At 43.6% G+C, this 24356-nt stretch overlaps 1 protein-coding gene across 3 annotated transcripts in view; it reads right to left on the bottom strand.

Annotated features, from left to right (window-relative positions):
- Nucleotides 1–24356, bottom strand: part of slc3a2b (solute carrier family 3 member 2b) — a 250669-nt gene that overhangs the window by 85164 nt on the left and 141149 nt on the right. The gene's annotated exons all lie outside the window — the stretch shown is intronic.

The following is a 24356-nucleotide window of genomic DNA, read 5'->3' as shown; positions in this document are numbered from 1 at the left end:
CAATCCTGCAGGGAGACCGACCTCGGCACTTGTGCAGGTGAAGCCAAAGGGAAGATTTGCTTCATCATATTTTCTCGTCTTTGGCTTAGAATGAAGTTGGTTTGGAAACATATTCAGCGATGCTTCATCTCCTGCTTTGCATTTCTGTGGGCGCCCCGTGCTAGCAGTGTCCAAGCGTTTTGTTTTTTCTCCCCCCTTTTCATACCGCGCCCCCCTGCAATGGCTCTGCGCCCCCCTGGGGGCCCCACACTTTGGTCTGATGTAAGCAATGCCTCAAAAATCACTAGATTGTCCTCGGTCACAGTTTCCTTCCACATACAGCTTTGCAAAAATGACATAAAAACCACTTGTAGCAACAAAAACATAATATTCCATCATTCCGATCAGCTGTTCGTAACACTTCCTACGTTGGAATAGACGTCAGCGTGAACTATCGCATGTCCGCCATGACCTGCCCGAATCCAGAAGTGACGTCATTTTTGCGGAAATGTAGTTTTTTGGTTTTTTTTTTAGCTTCAGGACCTTATGAGCCTATAGTGGTGTTTTTTAAAAGTTATGTTTGACTTTATGACTTTCTGTGTCGTTCCTGGGATGCTTAGGACTCATATTGCACTGCTGGAAATAGTTTATTTTGATGCATATGCTGCTTTTTTGCAAATTTGCAGTATAATATTTATTTTCCTTTTTCCTGTAGTGTATAAAAATTGGTGTATTTCAAAAATAAAACTATGAAGACACTCAAAATAAATTTCCTGTGGTGGGAAACTAGTTTGTGCAACTTTTTTGCATTTACAGTTTTGAGGGATAAGCCTCTTAAATTTCTCTAACTAGAAATATATGTTAAAAAAACAAAAACGATTTTCAATTTTTTTGTAGTTTATTGCACTTTTTTGCAATTTATGTAATTACTATGCACTTAATGCAGACATATTATTAAAATCTGGGCTCTAATGGTTGTATTGATGTATAGCAACTTGAAATGCTCCCAGAAATGGCTCCACAGCATGTAAAAATATAATATAAGCTCTGGCGGACTTGGTTCTATGGTAGGTCTTAAAGGGTTAAACGATTTAATATGAAGGTAACATGAGCGGAGAGACAAACATGCTGAGGGACTGGCTGTTAGTTCAGTCAGAGTCACAAACATGTACACTCAGGTCTGCACTTTGATTCTGTTACATACGAACACAATGACAACAGAAGTGCTTACATATTTGAAATGTAAACAAACAGGAAATATCTGTGGCTGTTTCCTCGTTTGTTTTTCTACTACATGAACACTAAAGTGTCCAATGAGAGGACAGTGCCAGCAGCGGCCCTCAGCTCATTTACCTTTGACTGTCCTGATTGTGTAGTGTTTCTGATGTGAACATGATCCCAGACTTTGACACATGAATGATTTAAAAACTGCTGTGATTCATTTGAATTGGTTTCTTGTAGTCACAGAAATGAATAAATGTGTTCACATGTGTCAGTGCGTTTGTTTAGGAACATCGGTGTGTTCAAGTTTAAATCGGTGACAAAAGCAGAACAACAAACTATTTCATTCATTTTGTAGTAATGAACATGGCCACTGAAACACTTTAATGTAAATGTATATATAAAACAGACCCTTAGAGTACTGTTAGTGTACTCTCAACAGAGGAAAAGTCAGCAGACGGTTCTTGATGAATTTGTGGCCCGAGTCAGTTAACCGTCCTCAGGAGGTCTTAGAGTACACTCCCATTAGGTGGACCCAAGCACCATTTCACTTTACTGGTGGACCAGTTTGGTTCTGAACCCTGACACAGTACACGTGGAGTGTGTGGGCACTGTTTCCAAGCAGAAGTCCAGTGCTTCCTCAGTGACAGCTGACCTCATCAAAATCTGTCCTCAGTGATTACCAAATCCATGTGGCATGTAAGAGGACAGATTATCACACAGCACTGTGCAGGCGTCTTGAACCACTGCTCATCTACAGTGGGGCAAAAAAAGTATTTAGTCAGCCACCGATTGTGCAAGTTCCCCCACCTAAAATGATGACAGAGGTCAGTAATTTGCACCAGAGGTACACTTCAACTGTGAGAGACAGAATGTGAAAAAAAAAAAATCCATGAATCCACATGGTAGGATTTGTAAAGAATTTATTCGTAAATCAGGGTGGAAAATAAGTATTTGGTCAATAACAAAAATACAACTCAATACTTTGTAACATAACCTTTGTTGGCAATAACAGAGGTCAAACGTTTACTATAGGTCTTTACCAGGTTTGCACACACAGTAGCTGGTATTTTGGCCCATTCCTCCATGCAGATCTTCTCGAGAGCAGTGATGTTTTGGGGCTGTCGCCGAGCAACACGGACTTTCAACTCCCGCCACAGATTTTCTATGGGGTTGAGGTCTGGAGACTGGCTAGGCCACTCCAGGACTTTCAAATGCTTCTTACGGAGCCACTCCTTTGTTGCCCGGGCGGTGTGTTTTGGATCATTGTCATGTTGGAAGACCCAGCCTCGTTTCATCTTCAAAGTTCTCACTGATGGAAGGAGGTTTTGGCTCAAAATCTCACGATACATGGCCCCATTCATTCTGTCCTTAACACGGATCGGTCGTCCTGTCCCCTTGGCAGAAAAACAGCCCCATAGCATGATGTTTCCACCCCCATGCTTCACAGTAGGTATGGTGTTCTTGGGATGCAACTCAGTATTCTTCTTCCTCCAAACACGACGAGTTGAGTTTATACCAAAAAGTTCTACTTTGGTTTCATCTGACCACATGACATTCTCCCAATCCTCTGCTGTATCATCCATGTGCTCTCTGGCAAACTTCAGACGGGCCTGGACATGCACTGGCTTCAGCAGCGGAACACGTCTGGCACTGCGGGATTTGATTCCCTGCCGTTGTAGTGTGTTACTGATGGTGACCTTTGTTACTTTGGTCCTAGCTCTCTGCAGGTCATTCACCAGGTCCCCCCGTGTGGTTCTGGGATCTTTGCTCACCGTTCTCATGATCATTTTGACCCCACGGGATGAGATCTTGCGTGGAGCCCCAGATCGAGGGAGATTATCAGTGGTCTTGTATGTCTTCCATTTTCTGATGATTGCTCCCACAGTTGATTTTTTCACACCAAGCTGCTTGCCTATTGTAGATTCACTCTTCCCAGTCTGGTGCAGGTCTACAATACTTTTCCTGGTGTCCTTCGAAAGCTCTTTGGTCTTGGCCATGGCGGAGTTTGGAGTCTGACTGTTTGAGGCTGTGGACAGGTGTCTTTTATACAGATGATGAGTTCAAACAGGTGCCATTCATACAGGTAACGAGTGGGGGACAGAAAAGCTTCTTACAGAAGACGTTACAGGTCTGTGAGAGCCAGAGATTTTCCTTGTTTGAGGTGACCAAATACTTATTTTCCACCCTGATTTACCAATAAATTCTTTACAAATCCTACCATGTGGATTCATGGATTTTTTTTCACATTCTGTCTCTCACAGTTGAAGTGTACCTCTGGTGCAAATTACTGACCTCTGTCATCATTTTAAGTGGGGGAACTTGCACAATCGGTGGCTGACTAAATACTTTTTTGCCCCACTGTATTTACATTTTGCTTCTAAGGAATCCGACTTTCTTGCAATTTTATAAAATCAGACAGGATTGCCTGCTGACCCTGCCGCTAACAGCAGAAAGCTGTCAAAGTGGAGATGTTAAAGGAATATAATTAAAAATACAGACCATAAAATAAGCCTATATACTGGTGATGTATTACTTTCCCTAACAGTAGTTCTCACTACTCTGTCAACTGGAGTAATTCAGCAGTTGGGTTAAATTAAATATTCAAGTATAAATGTTTCCACCAAGTTCTCAGACTTGGTTCAACTGAACCGTGTTCCTCTTATAAAATACTAGATGATGATCTCACGCCTGTATCTCTCATGGACAGAGTCATGGTTTCAGTCACGAGGCTGAAACTTTTCATGGAAAAACAAACCATTACAAATAAGTCTGAAAACTGCAAAAGCCAAGGTTGGCCTACAACTACCATTCATTAACGATGCTCATTAATTTTATGACTTTAAACTTTACTTGAAAAAATGTTCTAAGACTTGTGACTTGACTTGGACTTTTACACCAATGACCTGGGACTTGAATTGGACATGAACCGGTTTACTTGAAAAGACTTGATATTTCATCCCAAATATAAAATTTAACACGCATATTATATAGAAAATGTGCACCATTAATTCACTTCATTTATTCAAACCACACTCTGTACGTATGTGTGCGTGAGCTGTATCACAGCCAATCAAATTAACCCGATTTTTCACTATTTCGTCATGTGTTGAGAAAAACACAGATTTAAAAATTACATGGTCTAATATTTACATTTAGCATGTAACTGCAACATGCTTTTTTTTTTTAAAGACTCGAAAGGACTTGAAATTCAAAGTTTCAGACTTGTGACTTGACTCGGACTTTTACACCAGTGACTTGAGACTCGACTCTGACTTGCCTGACATTACTTGAGACTTGACTTGAGACTTGAGGATAAAGACTTGAGACTTACTTGAGACTTGCAAAACAATGACTTGGTCCCACCTCTGTTCATTACTATGACATAGAGCAGGGGGGTCCAGCTCCAGTCCTCGAGAGCTACTGTCCTGCAGCTTTTAGCTGCATCACTACTCCAACACAGCTGAAATGGTTGGATTACTTCTTCAGCATGCCACAGAGTTTGGCAAAGGCTCGGTAACAAGCCTGATTCAGGTGTGAACAAGGATGCATCTGAAAGCTGCAGGACAGCAGCTCTCGAGGACTGGAGCTGGACCTGACATAGATCAAACCAGTTTTCAGTTATTCAAGATGGAAACTTTATTTCGTTTCAGGTTCTCAAATATGGGCTCAACAACTATGTTTCTTGAATATCAACAGTTGAAATCCATAACAGGTGTCACGGTCAGTGAATGCTGACAGTGTGGAGAGAGAACAATGGACGCAGACACAATGGGATGTGGAACGCAACTGGAATTAACAAAAGGCAAACCGATGCAAAACTAACCTAAAGTGGGTGAACTAAAACACAACCTGACATGGACACATGAGACCTGGAAACATGATGGGAAACAACAGACCACTTACAGACTAAATACACACAGGAGGTGATCGGGGGGTGGAAACACCCGGGGAAACAGCTGACTGAACTAAACACAATGAACATGGAAGCCAGACCTCTTCAAAATAAAACAGGAAACATAATGAGACACGGACATGAAACACATGAAGGCCGAGCGACAGAGAGGTGAAGACACACCAATGAACTATGACAGGAACCCAAGCACAACAGGAATGACCTTAACCCAAGAACTTAAACATAAACATTAAATTTATATTCAAATTCAACACGCTGAGTCATGTGACCCAGGATCGTGATAACAGGTGGGTGACTGGGGCGGGTGCTGCTTACCAGTCCTGGGACGGGGGCCTCAGGTGCTGACCCCAGGTCGGGGAGCTGGCCTCCCGGGTGCAGCTGCAGGTCCTGGCGCGTTGATGAGCACTGCTGACCAATAGTCTTGTGCTTGTGTTGTATCTCTCCCATCAATTTTAAGAGCAATCAAGTTTTCATACAGTCATACTCACACAAACACACGCACACGGTCATTTTTAACACAGACAGGCAGGGGGAACGGAGCGGGCGGGGCTTCTACATCCCCGTTAGCTACAACCAGCCTGGCGCCATGGTTGGATAGGTCTGAGGATGGGACTGCACCCTGGGATCACTGCTGGTTGTCGTCCACACCTTAGTGTGGAGTGGATGGATGTGTGACTGTGTGTGTGAATATGGCGAGGCCTGGGTCTGCGGCTCGCTGGGCCTCGATCCTCACAGATGGAGCAGTTGGGGGCGTGTCTGCTTACTTCACCCTCGACTTTCTCTGCTCTCTTCTCTTTCCCCATTCTGGTGTTTACACCTGTCTGCTCCAGCATTACATCCACAACACAGTAATATGAATAATAAAATCAAGAGAATAAACAAAACTAATGCAACAGAGCATCCAGCCATAATTCTGCCTGCTGCACCTGCTGGACGGGTAGGAAACAAAAGATGGTCTGGGATGAAAAACGCTCTTTTTCTGACAGTAGCTGAGTTCTTACATGCAGTTATTTAAACTAACATCTTCTTAACATTGTGAGTTATATATATTCAGGTTTTCACTGCATGACGGTGCCTGCAGCCATATCTAAGGCGGTGATTACAATTAATAATGTCCCGTCAGCAGGCTGATAACATTTGAAATGAGAGAAATGCCAGAGCTCCAAAGGAGATAACACTCAGCAATGATGAAATATTCCACATGAATCAGTGTGAAATTTAAAACGATGCTCAGGTGTGCAAAGTGTTAACTTATGAATAATGGATCGAAACAATTTCCCCTGAAGTTCAGGGAAAAGTTACAGAGTAACTACAATCATTACAGATCCTGCTGTGGGGAGCGTGAATATCCACAGATGAGAGATCCTTCTCTGGTCCTGCTATCAGTGTTTAAACTGGCCCCAGGCCTCATCAATCTCTGTTGCTCTCCCACTTCACGAGCTTCTTTAGTGATTAAATGCTGTAATATACTTTAATGGTGCCCATGCTCTAACCTGCTTTTCTCCTTAGATATTATTTATATTGGGATTTCTACTGTATTTCTTCAGTTTTCTATCTTGTGGCTATAAGTGTGTTTGCAGTTACTGGCTGGAGAACGAGTAAAGAAGAAAGTGACAGGATGGAGAATAAAAGGACGGCGCTGCAGTCCTGGCTGGCTGCTGGTCGCCAGAATCACTGATGCTCTTTCCCGCCTCATAAATTATCGCTGTGACGATGGGTGTGATGCTGACAGGAAAGCCCAGCATCCCAACAGCCAACAGCAGCAGCAGGTCTGGATGGCAGCTTGAGAGCCCCCCACCTCACCCCACCACTTCTGTCATCCCTGCCTCTTTGTCTGTGCAAACATGGAAACAGATCTTTACAACAAGAGCAGCATTTTAGAAAAGATGAATTTATAGTCATTAAACAGGGACTGGGTGGAGCTGAAGGTGATGAACCAGAGTCACTGAAACACGTCCCAGACAACAACGTGGAAAAGTCTTAAATCAGCATTTATTAGAAATCATTTCTACATTCACATTTAGTTTGCTATCATGACTTCAAAGAATCGATAAAGTTGATTCACAGCGTAACTGCAGCAGGATGGACAGATGAGCTTTACTGTCTGTGGAGGAATGTGTTCATCACAGCAACAAACTGAGACGAGAACAGTTTCCACAGAGCACATGTCCACTAGAACTATGAAGGAAACTTCACACTGCCCTGATGTTCAGAATATTTTTATAGTGTTTGTACATTTTTGCTTTTTCTGAGCTGAGTAATAATTTCATCCAAAAATCCTCATTTCAACATTACTTGTGTCACTAAAGTTTAGCACAGCCTTCGAACACACACACAAACTGTCAGCCAGCCTTTTCCTCAACTACGTCGAACTTCCTGAGCTCCTGCCTGACTCCCGCTCACCCCACCCCACTCCCACACCCCCCTCAGTGGCGGCAGTCTGCAGCAGAGCAGTTAATAAAGAGATTGATTATCGGCCTGTCAGGAAGTGACAGTTGGACAGAGCTGCTCTGCGTGAATGACAGAGGGCATGCTCACCACGCAGCAACCCGTCCGACACACACACACACACACACCCAGATGTCTTTGCCAACACAGAGGGTAGGTGAGGTGGTGCAGGAGGAGGAGGAGGCATTCATGTGGAGAACAGAAATGCAACCTTCTGCTGGTAGAAGAGGTCTGCGTGTGTGCTTGTGTTTGTTTCTGTGTGTGTGTGTACATGTTGGCGGTGGAGGGGGTCAGAGTTCACAGCCACTGCCTTCTGGTGAGACAGAAAGAGGGATGCCAACCGTGCCGTACCCTGAAGAGGCTCAGGAGCACACGCTCACCCTCGTTCCCAGCCATGCTGCTGGGCATACTGTGGAACACACACACACACACACACACACACACACACACACACACACACACACACACACACACACACACACACACACACCTAAATAACCCACTTCGTGTGTGCAATCACACTTTGAGTCAGCAGAGAAGAGAAACTTTATGACTGAATCATTCATGTATTTGGAAAAGAAAGAGTTGTGCGGCTGCATTAGTGTGTCTAACTACTAAACACCAAGACAACTGAAACCTGCAAACGCGTTGACCAGCTGAACCTTCCAGCGGGCACACTGATTACACATATACCTGATGGTTAGTGCTAACATAAAAATACTAAATAATACTGTGATTTCACTCATCAACACTGAAGCTCAAACTTCTGGGATGAGCTCTTCATACAGTTAATCCTACAGCAAGACAGATTTTGGTAGATAGTTAAATTAAAAATGCCCCAAAGGGTGGTGAAAGGATCTAGTTCCCATCTTCTCATTGGAGCAGAGTAGTAAAATGTGAGTGTGCCCCCAGCACTCTCCACAGTCAGTCTCCACAGTCACAGGGGATTATCTTGGCAAAGCTCACCAACCACACAATCAGCATAAAGCAAACGGCTGTTTTAGTAGTGAGGAGCATATGTCACGTAATAAGTCTGACAAGGTGAACACGAAGTAGCAAGCTGCCTTCACCCCGGTGGAAATATCAGCCCTGGGAAAGGCAGCAAAGATCAGACGTCCAGCTGGCTGAGAATGATGTGTTCAATATAAATACTAAGTCATTAATGATGCGTAACATTGATTTTTAATGAACTGACCATTTGCCATAACAGTTCCAGCAACTGTGCACTGTAATACTACAGTAATGTAGTGATGTTTTAAAATGCAACAATATTTTCTCGGAGGTTCGATACATGTTTTCAGATGTTATTGATTCACTTTAAATTAAATTACCTTTTGGCTAAAAATGAAACATTTTTTAATTAGGTAAAATATGACATAATCAGTGACGTCTAAAACAATTCTGTTTGCTGATGAAGCTGCTGAATCACGACTGACACTAAAACTTGTGGTGTGGCTGTTTTCAGCTCAGCGAGTTTTAACACAAAGATTATTAGTTAGACTACATTTAGCAAAGTCAGACTACTTTGGTCTAATCGGCTGCTTTGAACAGTCGCTGAGTTTGGCTGTTGTCCTCACAGTTCGAGGTCTGAGCCTCAGATAATCCCTGTGAAGGATGTCCACTCTCTGAGACATCATACAGAACTAAGAGTAAAAAACGTTTAGATCAGTCACTCACAGGGATTACTTGTACAACCTCGATTCCAAAATAAGTTGGCTAAAATGTAAAGAAAATGTAAAAAAACCCAACAACAAACCAAATTTGCAAATCTCCTAAACCCATATTCTCCTCACAGCAGATCACAGGAAACAACAAATGTTTAAACTGAAACGTTTTGTTATGCAGTGAGAAATATTAGCTGCGTTTGAATCTGATGGCAGAAACACATTTAAAGAAAGTGGAGAAGCCTGGAAATGTACATGGCATTAAAGAGAAGCAGCAGAGGAATATTTTACCACTAATTAAGCAACAGGTCAGTAACATGACTGTGTATGAAATCAACAGAGGCAGAGTTTCTCATGAGTAAAGATGGACCCTGTCACAAACTGTGTGTGCTTTGTCAGTTTCTGCTTTAGCTTCTGTAAGTTTGAAACATAATTACAGATTTTACTCGGACTGTTAAACACTCCTATTGGATAAGAACGGGACATTCCTCAAACGCCCAACCACTGAGGCCCGCACTATAAGGATCCTGGTTGATCGGGTCACGTGAGTACGATGTAGGTGGATCGGTTCTTAGTGGGGTCATGCTCTGGAGCAGGTTATGGTTCAGGTTCTGTCTTCATGTTTCCTCTGTGAGCATCTGTATTAAATATGGATTATTATTTCAATCCAGCTTTCTTTCCTGGCTTCAAATAGCCTAGACATCATTAATGTAGCAGCTCTGTTCCAGTCTTACTGACCAAACAGCTTATTGGACACGCTTTAAATACTATAGTACTCTGTAGTGCTTTTCCTTTCACACATGTTTAATATCTTTTTTAATATTATACTTTTATTACTCAGGGAGGATTTAGGTGACCCTGAATCCTCCCTTAGTTATGCTGCAATAGACGTAGACTGCCGGGGGATTCCCATGATGCATTGAGTTTTTCCTTTCCAGTCACCTTTCTCACTCACTATGTATTAACAGACCTCTCTGCATTGAATCATATCTGTTATTAATCTCTGTCTCTCTTCCACAGCATGTCTTTATCCTGTCTTCCTTCTCTCACCCCAACCAATCACAGCAGATGGCCCCGCCCCTCCCTGAGCCTGGTTCTGCTGGAGGTTTCTTCCTGTTTTTTTTTTTGTTTTTTTTTCGCCTGTCCCATTTGGTTCTTTAGCCGTCAGAATTGTTGTCTGAAGACCAACAAGGATACCCAATGGATTTACTTTGCCAAATGGATCATCGTGGCATTGCCGTATTGGTCCATTTGGTCGATCTTTGTTTTTATTATTTATTATATTTTATTTTCAGATGTTACAGACGGGACAGACATGAGTGAGAGATAGGAAAGGGAGAAAGAAAGAGGAAGGAAAGGAAAAACAGAAGGGGAGAGGGACGGTGAGAAAGGGGAAAAAAATCTCCTGGATCACCTGTTGAGAGAAGAATAGAAAACAAGCAAAAAAAGACAAAAAAAACAAAAAACAAAGCAACATACTAAACACAACACCATCGCATTAATCTAGCTAAGTGTAAACAGCAGTAAATACTCAATATTCAATGTTGTTGTGCAGCACGCAGGACAGATGTGCTTCGAAGTAGCAGCCAAGAAAGGTGTAATTTGGGTCTACGAGCAGTGAACACCCGTGTGCATACCTGTGTGGATCAGCGCGCTTGTATTCCAAAGGTTTCTCCATGTAATGATCTGCTAGGGAGTGTGGGGGGGCCACAGCTCCGTCCTCCAGGGTGTGAAGCAGGTATGGAGGAGATCAAAACTCCAGACATCCAGAGGCCCCCAGAACACAAGAAACCATGGAAGACCAACAGAGGGGCAGCCGCGCCACTGTCCCAGTAAGAGCTGAGGAGAGTCCCAGATGAGGGTTCACTCAGCAGCCGCGGAGCAGAAGCCAGGGGGAGTTGCAGTGACGCGCCCGTGAGCTCCGCCGGCCGCCAGCTGTGCCTGAGTGACCGAGCCCCAGGCCGAGAGGCCCGGGGCACCCCACCCCCGAAGGGGCCCGAGTGAGCCCCAGGCTCCAGGCCCCGATAAGCGGCCGCCAAGGAGTGAGCCGGTGTGTACCTGGACGCCCACCCCCAGACACAAAGAACCACCAACGCACCGACACCTGAGGGAGTCCACCACCGGCAGGGGAAGTGGTGGTAGGGGGAGATAGGCCTCCAAACCTTGGAGGGCCTGAGATGTCCCCAGAGAGGTGGCGTCTGATACCCAACCTGACATATAGACACAGACATACAGGCACACACAGACACAAACATCCATTCCCCCCCTCATGCTCTCATATGCACTCACTCCACACTCAACCAACGTGGAGACAGACATAAAGAGATGCTGTACACACGATCACACTCCCCAAGCGTACTCTACAAACGGGGTCTAGGTACCCTTGCTCCTGGAGGGGGGAACTGCACCCAGACCCAGGTGGTGTTACCCTTTTCCCTGCGGTGGGGAGAGGCAAACCACCCCGACTCCGTAGCAGCAGGGAGGCCCCACACTCCAGACCGCAGTCGGACGGCCAACTCCACCTAGCCCTCCCGCTCCAGCAGGCCGCAGAGAATGGGGGTGGGAGAAGACTCCAAACCTCCCTCCACCCGCTCATTGTAGTGTTGATGCATGTGTGTTCTAAGGTGCAATTAAAACCCAGGAGGGCATGGAGCTACCTGCCAAGGAGCAGCAGGTAAGCGCATAGTCCCTCCTGATAGCCCTCAATGTCTAAGTGTATTTAAAATTGAGAGGTGGGCAACGACGCCAGGGGTGAGGTGTACACCCTGATGGTAATTTGGACTCCGTGATTGTGCCCACCCCCAAGATCCTATATGTATGTGTAATGAGAGTGTTAAAAGGGAGTTTTTCCTTCCCACTGTCGCCAAAGTGCTTGCTCATAGGGGGTCATATGATTGTTGGGTTTTTCTCTGTATCTATGAAGCGTCTTGAGGCGACATTTGTTGTGATTTGGCGCTATATAAATAAAATTGAATTGAATTGAGATAGAGTTGGGTGTCATCTGCATAGCAGTGTAAATGTATGCTATGTCTTCTGATGATGCTGCCTAAGGGAAGCATGTATAAATAGAAGTGGCCCCAGCACAGAACCCTGTGGTACTCCATAATTAACCTCAGTGTGTGAAGAGGATATTTACATGGACAAACTGGGGCCTCTTTACTAATTAACAGTATTGAATGCTGCAGCTGAAATGCAGCATAAATAAGCACAGAGATGAGTCCACTGAGTAATCATTTGTAATGCTTAAAACTTTACTATGAAGTCATGAAGTCATTCCTAGTTAAGTGTAAGGTTAAAGAATGCTTAGCCCAACAGAACTCTGATTTTTTTGTCAACATGAACCTAGTTAAAAAGACCTACTGTAAGGAAATGTACTCCCCACTGCTGTGTAATTCATTATTGTAAATCAGCTGTTACTAAGAAATGATCGGATAAAACACGAATTGCAGAGAACACTGTTAAATGTCCAGTTTCTATGTGAGAAACAGAGTGCAACGGAAGTGGTGACTGAGTTGTTTTACATTTTGAAAGAAGTCATTTGAATCTAATAATAGACTGAGTGCAATGTTGAAGTAAGTAAGCACTAAATCAGATAAGAAAAGTAAGGGCCAGAAGGATCATAGAAAACAACAAATGAAATTCTCTTGATTATTGCAGGATCTTTACCTTACAATATAGAACGCCGTGAGGGAACTGCTGTTGTGATGGGAGCAATATAAATAAAACTGTATTTAATTGAGTTATGTGTACACGGCCAAGAGTCAGGCTTTCAAATGAATTAAAATGCTTTCTGGGTCTTTGGCTGAAAAATAAGCTGGAGTGACAGATTTGTATCTGCCTCGGCCTGAGCGCCGCAGAGTCTGGGAGTATGACGGGGGGATTATTCATTTATACTCATTTATTCATTTTTGCTATAAGCAGGTCTTTGTAAGGCTGAATGAATCAATATGTTGATCAAAAAAAATCATTTACTAAGAGAACTAATGTCTAATAATCCACATTTAATGGTTTTACTCTTTGGTGCAGTTGAAGATGCTTTATTGTTTCTTTGTATGTGAATAATACACTCAACAAAAATATAAACACAACACCTTTGTTACTGCTCCCATTCCCCATGGGATGGACGTAGAGACCTAAAATTCATTCCAGATACACAATATAACCATCCCTCCCAAACAGTGGTCACAAATCAGTCCAAATGTGTGGTAGTGGGCACATCTGCTATATTGAGATAATCCATCCCACCTCACAGGTGTGCCACATCAGGATGCTGATCTGACATCATGAGTAGTGCACAGGTGTACCTCAGACTGCCCACAACAAAAGGCCACCCTGGAATGTGCAGTTTTGTCTCACAGCAAAATGCCACAGATGCCACAAGCAATGAGGGAGCGTGCAATTGGCATGCTGACAGCAGGAATGTCAACCAGATCTGTCGCCCGTGCATTGAATGTTCATTTCTCAACCATAAGCCGTCTCCACAGGCGTTTCAGAGAATATGGCAGCACATCCAACCGGCCTCACAACCGCAGAGCTCGTGTAACCACACCAGCCCAGGACCTCCACATCCAGCAGGTTCACCTCCAAGATCGTCTGAGACCAGCCACCCAGACAGCTGCTGGAACAATTGGTTTGCACAACCAAACAATTTCTGCACAAACTGTCAGAAACCGTCTCAGGGATGCTCAACTGCATGCCCGTCGTCCTCATCGGTGCCTTGACCTGACTCCAGCTCGTCGCCGTAACAGACTTGTGTGGGCAAATGCTCACATTCGATGGCGTCTGGCACGTTGGAGAGGTGTGCGCTTCACGGATGAATCATGGTTCACATTGTTCAGGGCAGATGGCAGCTGAGAATGTCCCAGTTCTTGCATGGCCAGCATACTCACCGGACATGTCACCCATTGAGCATGTTCGGGATGTGCTTGACCGGCGTATACGACAGCGTGTACCAGTTCCCACGAATATCCAACAACCTCGCACAGCCATTGAAGTGGAGTGGACCAACATTCCACAGGCCACAATTGACAATCTGATAGACTCCATGCGACGATGTGTTGCACTGCATGAGGCAAATGGTGGTCACACCAGATACTGACCGGTTCTGGGTCCCCAGACCCCCAATAGCGCAAAAAACTGCACATTCCAGGGTGGCCTTTCGTTGTGGGCAGTCTGAGGTACACCTGTGCACTACTCATGATGTCAGATCAGCATCCTGATGTGGCACACCTGTGAGGTGGGATGGATTATCTCAATATAGCAGATGTGCCCACTACCACACATTTGGACTGATTTGTGACCACTGTTTGGGAGGGATGGTTATATTGTGTATCTGGAATGAATTTTAGGTCTCTACGTCCATCCCATGGGGAATGGGAGCAGTAACAAAGGTGTTGCGTTTATATTTTTGTTGAGTGTATATCCATCCATCCATCCATCCATCTTCATCCGCTTTATCCGGGGCCGGGTCGCGGGGGCAGCAGCCTAAGCAGAGAAGCCCAGACCTCCCTCTCCCCAGCCACCTCCTCCAGCTTATCCGGGGGAATACCAAGGCGTTCCCAAGCCAGCTGAGAGATATAATCTCTCCAGCGTGTCCTGGGTCTGCCCCGGGGCGGTGGGAGGAGGCCCCGGGGCAGACCCATGCCCGGAACACCTCACCCAGGAGGCGCCGAGGAGGCATCCTTGTCAGATGCCCGAACCACCTCAGCTGGCTCCTTTCGATGTGGAGCAGCAGCTGCTCTACTCTGAGCCCCTCCCAGATGGCCGAACTTCTCACCCTATCTCTAAGGGAGAGGCCAGCCACCCTTCAGAGGAAGCTCATTTCTGCCGCTTGTATCCGCGATCTCGTTCTTTCGGTCACTACCCACAGCTCGTGGCCATAGATGAAGGTAGGGACGTAGATCGACCGGTAAATTGAGAGCTTCGCTTTTACACTCAGCTCCCTCTTCACCACGACGGACCGGTGCAGCGTCTGCATCACTGCAGCCGCCGCACCAATCCATCTGTCGATCTCCGGCTCCCTTCTCCCATCACTCGTGAACAAGACCCCGAGATACTTGAACTCCTCCACTTGGGGCAGAATGTGAACTCACTCCACATTTTTCCGGCTGAGAACCATGGCCTCAGATGTGGAGATGCTGATCCTCATTCCCACTGCTTCACACTCGGCTGCGAACCGCTCCAGTGCGAGCTGGAGGCCCTCACCCAATGAAGCCAACAGAACCACATCATCTGCAAAAATCAGAGATGAGATTCTGAGGCCACCAAAGCAAAAGCCCTCCGCCACTTGGCTGCGCCTAGAAATCCTGTCCATAAAAATTATGAACAGAACCGGAGACAAAGGGCAGCCCTGGCGGAGCCCATCACCCACCGGGAACGAGTCCGACTTATTGCCGGCAATGCGAACCAAGCTCTTGCAACGGTTGTATAGGGATCGAATGGCCCGTAGCAATGGGCCAGACACCCCGTACTCCCGCAACACCTCCCACAGGACACCCCGAGGGACACGGTCGAATGCCTTCTCCAAGTCCACAAAACACATGTAGACTGGTTGGGCAAACTCCCATGCACCCTCAAGTATCCTGGAGAGGATAAAGAGCTGGTCCAGTGTTCCGCGACCAGGACGAAAACCGCATTGTTCCTCCTGTATCTGAGGTTCGACTAGTGGACGAACTCTCCTTTCCAGCACCCTGGCATAGACTTTCCCAGGGAGGCTGAGGAGTGTGATCCCCCTGTAGTTGGAACACACCCTCCGGTCTCCCTTCTTAAAGATGGGGACCACCACCCCGGTCTGCCAGTCCAGGGGTACTGCCCCTGATCTCCACGCAACATTGCAGAGGCGTGTCAACCAGGACAGCCCTACAACGTCCAGAGCCTTCAGGAACTCGGGGCGGACCTCATCAACACCAGGGGCTCTGCCACCAAGGAGTTATTTAACTGCCTCAGTGACCTCGCCCCCGGAAATTGGCGGGTCATTCCCCTCATCCCCAGACTCTGCTTCCTCCTCGGAAGACGTGTCAGAGGGATTAAGGAGGTCCTCGAAGTATTCCTTCCACCGCCTGACAATTTTCTCAGTCGACGTCAGCAGCGCTCCGCCAGCACTATACACAGTGCAGGTAGAGCACCGCTTTCCCCTCCTGAGACGCCTGACGGTTTGCCAGAATCTCTTCGAGGCAGTCCGAAAGTCTTTTTCCATGGCCTCTCCGAACTCCTCCCACACCTGAGTTTTTGCTTGAGTAATATAATTAAATATAAATAAATATAAATTAAATATAAATATATAAATATAATTTTATTGTTTAATTGTGAATAAAAAGGGAATAAAATAAGGGTTTATGAGATTTGCAAATCATGGCATTCTGGGGTTTTTTGTTTTTAGCATTTTACACACATACACTGGACTCAGTCTTATTCATGTTTAATAACAACAGTACAACATTATGCACAGCACTGTGAATGTTGCCCTCTATTTTTTTTTTTTTTTTGCATATTTGCTTCACTTATACATTTGTAGAGACCCCATTAAATACAAAATGCAGTTTTAATGTGACAATTTCATTTATTATGGGGAAAAAAAGCTCTCCAAACCTACCTGGCCATATTTAAAAAAGCAGTTGCTCCCTAAAACCAACCACTGGTTGTGCCACCCTTGGCAGCAAGAACTGCAAACAAGCATTTGTAATAACTGGCAATGAGGCTTTCATGTAACTGTGGAGGAATTTGGCCCATTCTCCTGTATGTAGTTGTTTTAAATGAGCCACACTGGAGAGTTTTCCAACATGTTTATGCCACTTTAAACCTTAGTTTTCTCATTCAAGACAGTAGCATGCATGCTGTGGTGCAGCGTGTCCAAACAACTACATGTTTAGATGTTATCTTTTTGCATGAGATTCTACATCTCATCCTTTCCCCCAATTTCTTTTTGCATTAAAAAAAATTCTAGAAAAAAAAACCTTCTTAAAAATCTTATTGTGAAAATTCAGCTCAAATCACTCTCTCTGCTATTTTTCACTGTATGGAAACAAGGAGGCAGACTGTCAGCAAAGTAACACACACACACACACACACACACACACACACACACACACACACACACACACACCTCCGCTCCACACTTTTCTGTGCACTCTATCAGTGAGTGGAGGATCGATATCTCTACGCTGAGTCTGGAATCGAAACCTTTTTTTCTGTCACTGACGAGAGGAGGAGAGCGTTTCACACCCAGGGAGGAGGAATACGAGTGAAAGAGGTGGAGGAGGAGACGCAGATGGACAAGTGCTTATGCGGGTGAGTCTCCTCCTGGCTCGGTGCCACGGCCACAGACTCTCTTTGTTTGCCCAGCTACTAAACTAATAGAGATAAAGGCAGATTCCTGCTGGCCCTGAATTAGAAAGTCATTAAAGAATATAAACACACAAGGGAGAACACACACACACACACACACACACACACACACACACACACACACACACACACACACACACACACACACACACGCTATAAAGTCACTTTACTATATTTTTCTGCTGTTCAGACTGCATGAGTGCTTCCAGCATCCCCTAAAGGACGGATGGATTCTGCACTGGTTCACAAACTGTTTATTGGGGAATTTCTTTGCTATGAACAAATTTTTTTACACATCTAAAAACAATTTTATTCAAACAGTTGGAAAAGAGTCTCCTCAAACACAACCCCAATGCTCAAACTGCCTCATTGTGGTCCTCTGGTCCTTTGCTAGATGTCACTTTATCCAGAAGAACAGCTTCAGTCTGCCTCTCTTTTATTTCATTTGACTGTTTTAAAATTTGGATGTACAAGGCTGTATTTATACTGTCTATAGAGTTTAATTATAACTGCTCTGTTTTGCACACATTCAGCAAAGCGCTCAAAGAGATGATTACAAGTTATTAAATAAAGCCCGAAGCTTCCAGCTGTGAGGGAACAGAACTTAAATTATTACATATTAAATACACGTTAAGAACTAAAAATGCGTCAATAAAGTAGAAGAACACAGGATGCACAGTTTGTGTCTACAGCTGTTACTGAAAAACAACAATGGATGCTGAAAAAAGACGAGACAGGCAGCAAGATGGCAGCAGAACACAGGAGGTGCATCGTTCATAATGAGACAGAAAAGTGCACCGTAGTGAGTTTCTTAAATCACTTCAATCATAGATGTGCATTTAAGTGACACTGAAAGCATCCAAATCATTTCCCTGTTTCTAAGCTTGTTAAAGGGAAACACAGTGAAATGTCAGCTGTGCTGGGCCTCGTGGCTGCAGCGCTGACCTGAGCTCTGATTCCACTGTAACAGTGTTTCCTCTCTCGCTGCTATCACACCATTATTTCAGACGCTTGCACGCTGGCTGCCAGGAACGAGCGTTTAAAGCTCTCTGAGGTGCAGGCGGCTTAAACAAGCTCATCTGTCAGCTCTGTATTCAGGAGGACAAGCTCACAAATGCAGCTACTCACCCATTAGTACCATTATTATTATTATTATTATTATTATTATTATTATTATTATTATTATTATTATTATTATTGTTATTATTATTATTAGGTAGGTCCGAGCCACAGTTCCAGTCTGGTTTGACTGGCCTAAAAGGACCCTGTACTGGGAGATGAGCAGGGTCACAAGACTCAGTGTGATCAAACTCACAACACTGAATTACAGACACACACACACACACACACACACACACACACACACACACACACACACACTTGAGCCTAAACTGGAGCAATGAAACGTGTTCATTAAAAAAGTGAACATATGGAAGCCCCAGCAGAGACATTCTTACTTCGATCTGTGAAAATTCATTACGCATTCTCACAATCAGCGCGTGTGAGAATTCACCGTTTCTCCTCATGTGCAGCTAAACAAAGGCACATGTGCTTGTTGTCGGAGCGGCGTGCAGCGCGGCCTTATTTCAAAGGCACAACTTGAAAGACGACAGACAGCTATTTACAATATTTATACATTTAGGATGCTGATACTATGCATAATACGTGTCTGTTTGTTAGCCTGCGTGTGTGTGTGTGTGTGTGCGTGTGTGTGTGTGTGTGTGTGTGTGTGTGTGTGTGTGTGTGTGTGTGTGCGTGAGGAGACGGTGGGGAAGAAAACGGCTGATGAAAAAAAGGTTACTTTGGAAATTCTCTGATAATTGGTGCCTTAAAAGGAGCTCGTTTTTAACTATGTCACCATGACTGCTCGATGACAATTAATCTGTTTGCGGCTGCTTCCTTGGCATCTGTGCCAATTACTTTATATGCTAATATATGTAAATGACATCTCAGATGCCAGTCTCAAGTATTATGCGAGCGGCGTATTGTGCCTTTTTTGTTTTTTTTTAATCGTATTGTTGAGGCTGATCAACAATACGACTTCTTTAAATTTGGAGGTGTGTTAGGTTCTGTATTTCCTCGTGAACCACACGTTCACCTCACACGGATGATACGTTTAGTTTGAAGACCATCGTCTCTGTGGGCTTTCTTCCTTTGAATCGTCTGTAGAGTTACACGTGGATCATTTGAAATAAACAGCAAAGGCGCTTTATCGGTTTTCATGTCATTTTTCATTTTCTGCTTAAAACACTGAATTTTCAAACCAAATTCAGACAAAACAAAGACACATGTAAATAAATGCATTTATTTATTTACTTAGTTATTATCCAGTAACACAAACTGACACCCACATTTTTGGAGCTAAGTGAATTTCATACTTTTGTACCGACTGACTGAACCTTGTGAGGTCTAATAATCAGACGATGCCACTGATATCATTACGAAATACATTTTTGCTTTTGTCAGAAACCAGGTTAGGATTACTTGGCAACACTAACAGTGATCTAGATTTCAGAGTTCATAATATCTGTTCTTATCATTAGGATGACTCAACAGCACTCGATGCATCGAGACAACCTGCCAGGAGACACGTCTCTGATCAGGCCTCCATGCAGAGTGCAGACCAACTGCTTATTCTACACAGAGTGATTTATGCTGTGCAGACCTTTTGTGGTTGTATTTAGAAGTGAAACAGGAATTTGACTGATTTTTGATTTCCCCAAATTTCCTACAGACATTATGTGAAGGATCAATGATGTCTGTAGAAAATGTGGGGAAATGTGAGGAAACAGATCAGTGTGTCTAGAGTAAATATAAACTGCAGTAGTGTAAGCATATTTCTACTAAATTAGCGAGTACACTATATTTGCGATTGAAAAATTCATGGATAAAAACCCAAAAACATTTGGATGAAGGAGCGAGCGCATACTGAGGCAGCTGTGGCTTATATGAGCAGGTGATCTAATAACCTCTGTGTGTTTTAGCTACAGGGTCTCACAATATTAGAAATGAAGCTGTGACCTTTCTAAAGACAATCTGTTTATTTTAATTAATTAATCAATCAATTAATTATTTTAACAGCCTACTTTACAGACTTTAATGTCACCGGGAGTTTTACATTTCACACAGGAAGTAAGAAATATTCATGATTTATGATGAGTCTCTGTAACACGTTAACCCTTCGTTTGTGTAAAGGACAAAGCTACAGGTACGTTGATCACATTTACTGAGGAACAGTCTGATGCTGTGGCAGCTGCCGTGAACCAGTCTAACTGTATTCAGTTGATCGATATATAAACGACTTTGGTCTCCATTAAAAGCTCCCAGTGTACAAGAACACAAATAACTGCTACATGGTAACATTGTTTATATGCCAGATGAAAAGGCTTTACAACAGGAAGTTACAAACCCATTAAAAGTATTTTACAGCTACGTTGTAGCATCTAATAGAGTTATGGAGTGCTGTTCATCATTGTTTATGAACATGTTGTTGAACGCTCCTGTTCAGTGTGGGAAAGCTTAGAAATGTCAGGCAGTGCACACAAAGGATAAAAACAAATGTTCTGCAGAGATGAAGCTGTGACCTTTGACCTTTTCATGGAAGAAGTTATTCAAACCCTTCACACGTTAAATGAAATGAAAACGTGCTCGTCATATATACAATAAGTCCAAACACTCTCCCGCTGCAGTCATACAGATGCCCGTGGGTGGATGTATGTACTGACACGTGCTTGGCTCGGTGGGACGGGTGGATCCAAATGTGAATATGTGGATACAGACAGCTACTATAAATCAGTCACATTGATCCCAGTGAGGCGCCAGGAATGAGAGAAATGATTTGCATTTACAGTGAGGTGTCTCACCGTGCATTCATGAGCATTAACTGTGAGCTGTGAATACACTACACGACCACCTCATTAAACAGAACCAGTGTATGTGAGCTGGGATTTGACTGAACATTCCCAGTGTGACCCGGTTGAAGCTTCGGGTCCATCGGCTGCTCTCTGCTGTGTCAGGAGGCTGTGACCAATGGAGACGCTGTTACAGTAACCAGCCACAGACAGACAAACAGAGCTGCTCTCCATTGTCTCTTTGCTCTGCAGCCTTCCCTCACACCGACTGAAGATGTCACTGTTGTACACCAAATAGCTGCTCCCTGTTCTTCTCTGTCTGAGACGAGAAAACATGTTTCTGTGTTCATCAGTGAGATACAAAGCTATGTTGTCGTATTTAAGATGTTCGACTGTGAAGTTTTGACAAAGCGGGGGGTACGACAGACAAAAAAACAAAAGAAATCCATCAGAATTCATCCAGCTGGGTGATCTTTAAGAGAGAAACACATTCAAGTCAAAACAACTAAATTACATATTTGAATTTGATTGTTAAGTATATGGCGATAAACTGCATTAACTCGCCGCTTTCCACATTTCAAATTCATCACTTTTCCTTATTTTGTTATTTTGCCGGCAAAGAATTCCCACAGCGAATGAAAATAGAGGAGCAACGACTGCATCCCAGCGCAGAAGTGCTCATTAGGTCAATTATGAAAATGAAGACTGCTCTTTACGGGGCAGGAGGTGGTGCCACACACACGTGTCCGGCTTCACCCACGGCACACGCTGGGTGTTTAGTGCATTTTCATTTTTATTTTTTTATGCTGGTAATTACAGCATCAATGTTATGATTTGATAATTATACTGAGATATTCAGAAAGACGACAAATAAAAGGAGAGTGAACGTGAAGCTTGAATAAAAGATAAAATCGTCTGTGATCCCGTACGCACAAACATCATTGCCGCTCTCGCTCGTGTGCATTTGCACAGACTGAATATCATATGTCATTTATTAACCGTTAGATTTGACATTTGAAACATTTGTTTTCTCTTTTCTTTGATTGCTGCATTTGTGCTTTGTTCCACTTTTCCTCTTGATGATCTGTGAAAATTCAGAGAAGAGTAAATTCAGCCACACTGATAAATCAGGGCCAGATTATTAAAGATAACAGTCACGAAATTCAACGGGTAAAAATTCTAATGTGGCCACAAACCCAGTTGTGTCTACAGTGTCAGTGCTGCCAGATGTTACTGCTGTGTGGCCGTGAGGCTCGTCGATGTCACGTGTGGATGAAAAACACGAGTAGACATTTTGTATAAAAATGTAAACATTTTGTATAAAAAACTGAAATTGTGGACACATAAAAAAAATTAACTAAAATGTCACCTCTACCTTAAAATGTTCAAACACGTGTCTGAAACGTGTCACAAATATAAGAATGATTTTTACATCAAAACGTCATCAGTTACTCAGATTACTGTTATTGTTGCAGCCGAGCGTCAGAGCTGACAAAGCCAAACACAGGTGCCAGTACTACTCACTCAGTGAGTGTTACAGTGTTACAGTGTTACAGTGTTACAATGTTACAGTGTTACAATGTTACAGTGTTACAGTGTTACAATGTTACAGTGTTACAGTGTTACAATGTTACAGTGTTACAGTGTTACATCTTTGTAGTAAAAATGAACAATATTCATGTGTCACAGTAACTGCTGGACCTCGGGTCACTGCTTCAGCGTCCACTTTAACAACACTTCAACACTGACATGCATTAGTTCCAAAATGTGTCCTGAGATGTAGGAGAACACCTGCGTGGTACGAAGCAGGAAACAAATTCAAAATTAGAAGCTTCTTTGTTTTGGAATAATCTGAGATTCAGGATTTAGAAACCCAAATTCTCAGATGCAGAAAGAAAGTCAGAAAGTGAATTAACAACAAAACATGTTTGATATAGTCACATATGTATGTGTTGTATTTGTTTTAAATGTTATATACCTATGTGGTATGTGACTTTTGTTGCCATGATGCCAGGTCTCTCTTGGAAATGAGATTTTTAATCTCAATGAGATTTTTTACCTGGATAAATATGTATTTATTTTTGATTGTTATTACTATGTTTATTATTTCATCGTATTTATTATTCTTATTGTATCTCTTATACTTGTGTTGTTCAGCACTTTGGTCAGCCTTGTGTGCTTTTAAAGAGCTGTAGAGATAAACTATGATGAGGATATTTACCTCTGGCCCAGTGCAAACAGGACTCACTTTAAATGTATTTCATTGAAACTCTGTTTAAAGCTTAACTCTACAGTGGTGTTCAGTTTGAGGCTTAACGTGCAGAAGGTTCAGCTAAATAAAAAAGTCACAACTGTTTTTATTGGGACACCATAAAAACACTGTTGTTACTTTATGTGAATAAATGAAATGTCTGTTAAAATGCTTTAATTCCAAGAAACGTTTCCACGATTAACGCAGCACACGATGTGTCGGGAGTCTTACTCTAAAAGGGAATCAAAAGAAAACGAGCTCACAAGTAAGACCAGAACAATTTGGTTCATATAAAAATGTCTCTGAGGAACATTTGTTGGTGATTTTAGAGGGCTTCATTATTTAGCTGTGACGCAGGTGTTAGCAGCATGCGCAGCCTTTCCTGGACTCACTCTGTTTGATTCTGAAACTTTCACATTTTAAATGTGTTCATTCTTAACTCGGTGACACACAGCAGCGACTCTCTGGTCTTTCGCTCCCATTGTCTTTGCAAAGGCACCTGAAGGCAGACGTGATGTCACACATGTTGGAAGCAGCTTGGCGTTATTTCAGCTGTGTGCGGTGGCGAGACACGTGTACAGTTGTGGCAGTGCCATTTAAACGACACTGTGTCACTTACATACAGATCTCTGCTTCGGGTCTGGACTTCCTGTCTTGCTGCACCAGGGCGGATAGAGAGAGGA

Source organism: Aulonocara stuartgranti, assembly GCF_965226115.1.
Source record: "Aulonocara stuartgranti genome assembly, chromosome: 19".
Classification (NCBI taxonomy): Eukaryota; Metazoa; Chordata; class Actinopteri; order Cichliformes; family Cichlidae; genus Aulonocara; species Aulonocara stuartgranti.
Note: the sequence above shows the minus strand (reverse complement) of the source record. Positions and strands in the feature narration are given on the sequence as shown.